Below are 9,887 nucleotides of genomic sequence, written 5' to 3' on the forward strand. Positions count from 1 at the left end.
TAAATGTATATAAATACTAATATGACCATTTTAATCAAAATTTACAATGTATTAATAATATTATTTGGCACATGTTTTGTTGTAATATCACGTATGCATACACACTGTAGCAAAAACTTTCTATGGTAGAAAATACATAGAAAAGCCCCTTTTTGAATAGTGGATAGAAGTTACTGCTAAGAGATGCAGAAATTTTAAACAACTTACCTAAAGCTTGTGATTGTTCTTAAGCAAGTGATGATGGCAACTTCAGAATACACACCTTTTAGAATTTGAATTTGAATTATTACTTCTGAATTTAGAATTACATGAGCTAACATACACAAAAATATAAAGAACAATCTGTGTGTTGTTATTTTTATGATTTCTTGGTGGATTTTATTCAGGATGCTTACTTACTAAGCTAAATGTAATGGTTCTTTCATTACCCTAGAACTGCAGTGTGTGCACTTCAATGCTCTTGTTATTTATGTAAATTATTGGCAGTCATAAAAAGCTCAGAAAAGTTTACTATTCAACAGTATAGTAGTGAATAGAGTGCTGTGTCAGACTAATTCTTTTATCATGAAAGGTAAGCAAGAAATTTGACTGTATAACAAAGGAGCAGAATTTTACAGCCACTGGCATATGGTTCTTCAGAAATAATCAGTCTGTGAGGCTTCAAATATGCAAATTCAGTTTGATTAACTTCCATGAATTCCAAATTTAAAAAATAATTATGCTGGCCTACATGAGAGGACACATAAGTAACAATAATAAATTTTTCATTTTTCACCCACTAAGCATGATGTCATTATAAGCCTGAAGCATGTGGTGGGGAGCCCGTTGCTGTGAACAGGATGATCTTGGGCTCTATTCCCTTCTGAGAGTGGGCTGGGCTGGAGGCCTAGGGAAGTGGGAGTTGGGAGCCGATTTCGCAAGAGCTCTTATGGACATAAGGAGTTACGGGCATGAGGAGTGTTCTAGGTCCAGATGACCAAGTGTGACAGAGAATTAAGGAGGTATTCTTTTCTCCATGTCTGCTAGAAACCCACTACAAGAACAGGACACTTGAATGGCCTTGAATGACAGACACTTGAGATCTTATAATAGCAGTGGCAACAGAGAAGCCCTTTCAAGTTACTTTGCCAAGACTTTATATAAAATAGGGTGAGCCAAAGCAGGAGGGAAAGTACATGGGGAGTGTCATGTGGTAATTGTAGTGGGCATACTGGTGACATTGTCTTGTAAGTAAACATGAAGGTAAACTCCAAAGTCTCTCAGAAAAGTACGTGGAGGATTGAGAGCATGCCACATGGTGGCATCCATGCACAGGTAGGGATTACTACTACTAATATTTACTATCACAAGTAGGTAAGGTCTCAAAAGCAGCTCAAAAATTCCTAAATAGCTGGTAATTAAAGCACATTATAGCACAGATTTCTTATGTTCCAAGCACCATTTTAAGGACTAGTCAGTTACTCATTTTTCCTAACAATCCTATAAAGTAGTTATAATATTTGTTCTCAGTGTAAGGTGAGGATGCTAAATCAGAGATATGATAAGTAACTAAGTAAATCGTGAAACTGTGAATCAAATTTAGGTAGTTCATGTTCTAAAGAGGTTAGACCTGTACATGTCACTTTTTAGGTGAAGAACATGAGTTATGAAGTTTAAGTCATCTTTCAAGGCACACAGAAATAGCAATCCACAAAGCATGGACTTGAATGTAGGTCATTCTGAAATCAAAATTCACTACTTTTAACCATCTCATTATCCTGTAAAGCACATGAGGAATGCGGTGAAGATGCTGGGCCTCAGAGCTTTTGAGTGTTCTTGCCTTAGCTGATAGGGTATCTACTGGTGGAGAATATGACTTGCTTACCTGCCCATACTTACCAAATCAACTATGATTCGGCCCACTCTGTGTTTCTTAGTTGTCTTAAATAGCCAGTTGCCTCAAATGTGACTAATTTATTCCAATTGGCTACCAAAACCACTATTTACTGAAAGCCTAGTATGCCTTGGGCACTATGTTAAATGAACATATACATTACATCTGTGACTCCTCACACCAGTGCTGAGAGAAACGTATGATTAACTTTGTTTTACATATGAAGAAATTGATTCTAGAAGTCTAACTCACCTAAGGCCATGCCCCAGGTGACAAGAAGCTAACCAGATCTATCTGATGGTGCCATTAATGCTACATCACTCTCCCAAAGACACCCAAATCCACTTGATTAACTGCATGTCCTGCAATTGTATGGACATAGGATTCTATGACACAATCTCATCTGAGCTTGACATAATGGTGTCTGCCACTCCACTCCATTTAACTACTTTTTTTTTGTTGATTTTCATGCATAATCAATGAAAATTGTAATGACAAAATATAAAAACAAAATGAAAATACATATACACATATCATATATGAAATATAAATATCAATGTATAAATAATATTCTTATTAAAATATTTCTTTTGTGCTATTATATTCCAAGGTAGGTCACAAAAGCCAATGATTATTTTGAGAAATATATCTCATATTTTATTTAGTTCCTATTTATTTAATAAGGGACCTAAATAATGTCCTTCCATATTTTTCACCTGCTTTCATGTACTTTGTCCTCTGGCTTATCAATTAATAAATTTCCATTTGAGAGCATGTCTTTTTCTCTTCTATTTGATGTTTAGCAGATGCCACCTGTTTCCAGAGGACAGGTTGTTTGTTGTTAGTAGAGCACAATAGTGAGTACAGAGCGTATAAACACAGTTGTTGGAGTATAATTACTTGAGCTCTTTATGGAGGTGGATCATCTCACAGTACAATGCTCAACAGGACAAAGTAAGGCCAACTGTCTTTTACAGCATCAGCTGCCACACTGAGTTTGGTGTTTTGCCACGACACCAAGTCTTTTTTGTTTATCAGGTAATTAACAGTAATGATGTCTTGCTGCTTGGCTTTGTTTCAGAACCAAAGCTCCTTCTCAGCAGATTTGGGTAGACTCTTAGGCTCAGGCCCATGGCCTGACTGTCATAAGCACCAGCAGGCAATTCTAGGTTTAATTACTTCCCTGTTTTGTTCTTTACATTGGGCAATAAACATCCAGTCTAAAGGCAATTTGTAGGAGAGAGGGGAGAGGAAAGGGAGGGGGTGACTCCTCTCACAGCAATGCATCCATCAAATAAACTAACTTAAAAACTGTTTTGACCTTGAGTTCTTAAACATTATTGTAATTCCCCATCTTATAAGGAAAAGCATTTTAAAGAAAGTTATTGAAATAAAACACAACCCTACAGATAGGCAGTCTGTTTATGAAATATGAGGGAATTCAATTACCCATGAATGGATGAATGGCTTTTTTTTTCCCTCTCTTTGTCTGGTCATCATTGTTACTGTGGATTTCTTTAACAAAAGATATCAAAATAAACAGAAATGTCTCCGATGAACTGTGAGCCTACAGTTAAGTGGTGTATGTATGGGAGAGTGCCTCTTTTGGATGTATTTAGTATAAGTATTATTTTTTTAATGGTACATTATTGAATTTTGAGCAAAGTCACACTAAAAAAAAATAAATTACTACATAAGAATGAGCAAAGCTCTAGAAAAATACAACATGTAGATATTAATTTTTTCTTACACAAAGCAGGAACACATTTCATTAGAAGAAATATAAAATTTTAGATAATTTTGGTTAAATGTTGATTATAGATAAATTTATATGGAAATGATATACATTTGTTTTAGTACTTGTAATTTTTGAACCTCATCGAGTACTGATTTATAGCTTTTGTGTTATGGAAATTGTATTTTTAAATATTCTTTAATATGCAGTATTTGTAAGTAATTTTCAGTGCTTGTTAGTGATACTTGGCACATTTCAAATGCCCAAATCCTAAAATTGTTCATGTAATTGTATTTATTATATAATATTCTGACTCATATTATTTTTGCTAGATAAATCGATCTCTTTTGGATAAAACGATCAAATATTTAAAATGAATTTGTCTATTCTGTATTTACAAAGCATTTAATTATTCAACAAAGTATTCCATATTTTGGTCTCTTTTCTGCTTAATAAAGTATCTGAGTTACAAATACCAAACCAAAAGGTCCAATACGTAGTTCAAATAGCAATAGTAATTTGAAGTATGTATTGGACCTTTATGATAATAATTTTTCATTACAGTTGAATTTTAAACAAACCGTATGGAAGGTTTCATATGTAAAGGATGGGCGCGGAAAGTAAGGAAAAGAAAAGGATGGGTATAAAAAGGTGATTTTTATGTTTTCTAAATAAATTTTGTATTAAATATATTCAGTGTTGTGAAATTCCTCCAGCATGGTTTTTTGGAAGTGTTCCCACTTCTTACAAACGTTCCTCAGATTTTTATGGATAGGATGTTCCATAGAGATGATGCACGGCCTTCTCTACAATATAAAAGCAAAGAAACTACTGCTTCCCTTGGCATTCAAGTAGTCTTTTCCATTTCTAAGTACATTTTGAAAAAATACATTTTACATGCTCTACTAATTGTATTCCATTTTTATATGTGGATTGAAAAGCAAATATTTAAAAACGTTAACAGCACTCAATTTGTTAAATACAAAATATCAGAAATACCAGATTTTCACTGTATCTATAATTTACCAGGTTATAGTAAGACCACCGGGAACATTTATATTTAAAAAGGGTTTAAATTGTTTTTCCACTAAATTTGCTCATTACTGGTTTAGCATGTTTAAAATTGATTTTACTGAGAGAAGAAATGAATAGATTGATTGTTCAAGTGGAATAGTATGAGGAAATATATAGTATATAGTAGTAGTGATTTTGAGAATTCCCATAAATGTGACAGGATATTGATAATCTACCAGAATTTGTCCACAGAACTCTTAAAATATAATGGTTCTCTTTCTCTTTTAATGTGAAAATTTTTCTAGCCTCAAAGTTTGTAAAAGAACCAACAAGCCCTTCACACCATTTTTTCATGTTTCTCATGCATGTAACAAAGGGCTCAGATTAAACTGGTATTTAATAAATTATAGCTATTTTATTATTAATAGCACAATGATTATTATGTATTATTAGTTTCTTTGGGGAAAAAGAAGCATTATAATAATTATCATTGAAACCATATTTCCAACTGGATAAAACAGTTTACATCTAAGAAGAATAGTTGTGACTTTTACCTCTTGGAAATAGCATCGACATCATTGTGGGTCTGGATGAAGATTGGAAAGAGAAAAATGTAACTGTCCTTTTCCTAGGACCTATCAACTATTATATCAATTGACATGATTCGAGCAGAGTTTTTTTTTTTTCACTCTAAAGCACAAAACAATACTAGGAATGGTAAAGGATGTGATAATTTTTAAACTAAGAACTTATAATACACTCTGTAAATGCAAGAAAGGGGTCCCTAAACTCACTTCTACCTTAAGCCACTTTTTCTGAGCAACAAAATGTCTTGGCAATTAAATAATTCATTGAAACAATAACAGCAGTCTAGTCAGATGATATTTCTTTGTTTAACCCAATTTTGCAGGATGAAACTATTTAGATGTGGACTTAGTGACTTCATTTGAACCTTCGTAGGTTCATGCTTTGTTGAATTGGACCGTAAGAGGAGATTCATACGCACCAAAGCCCATATTCACACTCTTAGTTCAAAACTTTTTAACTGGAATTTAATTTTAAACTTGAATAGAAGTATGAGACAATTCACATGTGGTCAAGGTGAACATAAAATTACCTAACTTGATGAAGACTGTACAAATTCTTCATAATCAGCAAATATTAAGCAGAAAATTTGAGCACTGTTTTGGGTATTTTTTGTTTTGTTTTTGCATTTCAACACCAAATTCCTTTTACATTTTTTTCACAAATCATGGAAAGAAGAGGAAGTAATAGTAATGATGGCGATGATCCATTTTGACCATCTTATTATTTTCACCTTATTCATCTGGGAGCTACAGTGCAGTCTTAAGCATCCCATAAATACTGATCTAGCAAAAGGAAACAGACTGTATTTTTCCTCGACTCTCTGCATTGATATATTGAAATAGCAGGGAAGAAAAAAAAAAGGCCCATAATGCTTCATTAGTTAATTGTGCAGAGTACAGCTCTTTAGGGGTAAACAAGTGAAGGACATTTGCTGAATGGCCCCTCCTCGTCACGCATATTATGGCCTAATGATGCTAGTAATGGTAGGAGTCTCCTGGAGAGTCATCTGTCAAATTAGCACATTGAATTATTTATTGCCTCAGGATAAAATTGTTGAAAGGTAGCAGCTGAGACATGGTTTTTATAAATCTAAAATTCAGAAAAAAATACTAAAAAACTCATACAGCTGCTTTGAGGGTACATTCGTTTTTTAACACTTGCATTTATGAACACAATAGTCTTTACTGAGTAAACAGACTGAGCTTATTTCTACCATTAAATCGGATTTTTTGTGTGTTTGTGTGTGTGTATGAAATTCTGAGTATTTTATGTCATTAGTGATATTGTAATAACCTAAAATTCAAATTAATTGTTAAGTCTTCATAACTCATTTCATCTATATCACCAATGATAACCGTAAGACAAAATGCCAATTTTTACTAGGCTTTGTGCCCAGAAACTAACATGGAGAGTATTGTTCTTGACTTCCACTTCTCAACTGTTCATGTTTTTGTTCCAGCACAGTGTTGTCTAAGATGGAAAATCTGCCCTCCTGGGACTTACGGAAAAAGGTAAACCCATGCTAAACTCTAAAAACAAAACAAAACAAAAAAACACGAAAGAGTAAATATGATAAGAAACATAAACTCAGAGGAATCTAAACATTAAAAAGTCTAATACAGTCAAGGTCTTTCAAAACATATTAATTATTTGTTCAGTATTTACTTAGTGGATACGTGCAGAAAATGCTTTTTCTATTCATAAATATTACATACAGAAATAAATTCACTTACCAATTTCTTCCACTGGCCAATGACGAGTCACTGTTCTGAAATAAATTAAAACAAAACAAAACAAAACAGTTAAACAATTCTATGTGGTCCCTGTTACCTCTTTATTTATTTATTTATTTATTTATTTATTTATTTATTTATTTATTTTAATTCCTGCTCTAAATAGGTAACTAACTTGGGAACACTTAACATCTCGATTATAAAATAGATCGCTAATTTCAAACAAGCAGAGTTACACTATGTATTATTTGGCCTCAAAGGAGCAATGTAATGAATTTCTTAACATTAAATCACTATGAGTAATCGAGAATGTATATGTGTGTGTATATGTATCCATTTAGTCAGAAACAACTCCAGTTAATTCTAGTAATGTTCTGAGTGGTAGAAGAAACTGGCATCTGGCAACTTCTGTTTGGCTGACCTGCTACTGGGGAAGTGATCATAGAGAAAATAGCATCAAATCAGGGTATTGAAATATGAATGAGCTTTCAATACACAGGGAGAAAGACATAACCAGTTATCTTGGAGAAAAAAACAGTTTGGACCAGGATATTGAAAAGATATAAAGAAAATTGATCTAAAAACCAAGTTGTATAAGATCATGGAAGGTCTTGGCCGGGCGCGGTGGCTCAAGCCTGTAATCCCAGCACTTTGGGAGGCCGAGACGGGCGGATCACGAGGTCAGGAGATCGAGACCATCCTGGCTAACACGGTGAAACCCCGTCTCTACTTAAAAATACAAAAAACTAGCCGGGCGCGGTGGCGGGCGCCTGTAGTCCCAGCTACTCGGGAGGCTGAGGCAGGAGAATGGCGTGAACCCGGGAGGCAGAGCTTGCAGTGAGCTGAGATCCGGCCATTGCACTCCAGCCTGGGCGGCAGAGCGAGACTCCGTCTCAAAAAAAAAAAAAAAAAAAAAAAAAAAAAAAAAAAAAAAAAAGATCATGGAAGGTCTTGACATGTTAAGAAGCATATAATTTATTTTAAGGAAAAAAATTCAAACAGATGTAGAGAAATAGATTCAGCAGAAGAATCTTTAGGAAAAGTTTAAATAATGTTGGATAAATTCTAAAATAATATATACATTCTAGTTTTCATCATTATCGCCACCATAAATATACCACACGGGAAAGGTGAAGAGACAGAAAGAGGAAAAGTAGAAGTACTAAATTAAGTGGCCACTGTCCTGGGAGAATGGTGATGCTAATTATCAAGTAAAAGAATCAGGGAGAAAGAGTCAAGTTTAATAATGAAAATAACAATATTTTATTATTGACATTCAGATTTGAAGATTTTGGTGAAGTATTTAAACTGAAATGTCCAGAAAGTTGTTGAAAAGTCAAAGTGTAGCTCAAAGATAGGTAAGTTAAAAATTTACAGCTGATAAATTGAAATTACTTTCACGTGGATAGAAAGTCATGCGAATAGCTAAATTGGTTACTTGATGTGATTTGGTCAACGCAAATGTTGTCTGCCTGCATATTTTACTTTCTTTTGATAGTATGGGCATCATGTAGAATAATTACTGTTTTTATTACCCCATCAATTTTCTCATCAAGATCTGATTTTTCTTATTGCTATTGCCATTTTAATTCTTTTCATCTCAGCTCTTCTTTCCGAAGTTCTTTTGTATTGACCTTTCTTTTCATCTTTATTAATTTTGTATTTTCCTTTTAAACTTGTTATTGAAATGAGAAATGTCTACTCTATCTTCCAAGAGCTTCCGTGTTTCATAGATACTCTTTAACTTAATAGAAGTAAAAGTATGGGGAAACTGTTATTCCCAGCTTGTAGCAGTTGAAGCAGACCTGCTGATGACCCAGGTCTATGCAATTCCGAAGTTTTGATTTTGCTCTTTTGTTCTTTCTATATCACATTGCTTCCTCCATAGACACTATCTCAGCTTTTTACCTTAATTTCTAATAGCTATCCTTAATCCCCTACTCCTATCTCATTTTCTCTTATCAGTCACCTCTCTTATTGCAGATCTACTCCTCCAGTTAGTACTCTTCCTCATGCTGCTGTTCGGTGTCTTTAAATCCTCTTCTCATACTTCCTTATGCTCATCTGCTCAAACCATTAAGTTTTATCAACCCAATAACATTTACAACAATTTTACCTTTAAAATTGATGATGGAGTGGTCTCAAACCCACCCTCCCTTCAATACCCAAAAGATGGCATTGAAATCCCTTGCTATGTTAGAAAGTCCACACTGTGACAACAGAATGGAAAGTATAATTTTGACTGTATGTCATTTGCTTAGACAAATCACCAACAGTTTTTCTGCTTATATGAATACGTTTTAAATTGTAGTATTATTTTTCTTGTTCACAAACTTGTAATATGTGGTCAAAAATATATTTCAAAGGTGAACATTTTTTAGACAGTAGAACTGCTCTAAGCAGTCAAATTTTTTAAATATCATGCTTTTGTTTGTTTGTTTGTTTCTTTAGAACGGTTATCTATTAGGTAATAGCTGGGTTCGACTGAAGCAGGATATCAACTGATGCCTACCTGGCAATTAAGAAAACCAGAATTTCATCTATCATTCTCCCAAAGAACTGTAGGACTGATACCTGGAACAGGGAGTAGTAGCAGCTGACTGTTGGAGCAGGTTATATTGAGCTTACTTTGGAGGAAAAATACACTAATTTCATATCTAGGAGTTTGTGTTAAAATAAATGTGGGAAGGTATGTTATTTTAAAGGAGCCATATTTACATCGACCATAAAACCTGAGGGAATGGTGCTGGCGTTCCAGTAGGTGGCAATCTTCCCCCAGAATATGCAGCTAACCAAGGTCCTAGTGCAGGTTTGGGATGTGCTGCTTGCCTAAATTAACACCAAGGATTCTGTCTCTAAAAGTTCAAAACTTCAACAAAAGAACAAACCTCTTTGTATATTATAACACTTTCCACGCTCTTAGTAGACTAAATCTTAGTGGCTT

The 9,887-nt window shown here is 34.1% G+C and overlaps 1 long non-coding RNA gene across 1 annotated transcript in view; it reads right to left on the reverse strand.

The window, feature by feature from the left end:
* Window positions 1-9,097, reverse strand: part of LOC126956886 (uncharacterized) — a 34,580-nt gene extending 25,483 nt beyond the window's left edge. The window contains exons 1-3 of the long non-coding RNA XR_007726525.1: window positions 9,060-9,097; window positions 6,944-6,978; window positions 5,177-5,208 (exon numbers count right to left, since the gene is read on the reverse strand). This is a non-coding gene — a long non-coding RNA (uncharacterized LOC126956886). The remainder of the gene's footprint in view (window positions 1-5,176; window positions 5,209-6,943; window positions 6,979-9,059) is intronic.
* Window positions 9,098-9,887: the final 790 nt, after the last annotated feature.

The sequence above is a fragment of the Macaca thibetana genome, chromosome 6 (assembly GCF_024542745.1).
Source record: "Macaca thibetana thibetana isolate TM-01 chromosome 6, ASM2454274v1, whole genome shotgun sequence".
NCBI classification, from domain to species: Eukaryota; Metazoa; Chordata; class Mammalia; order Primates; family Cercopithecidae; genus Macaca; species Macaca thibetana.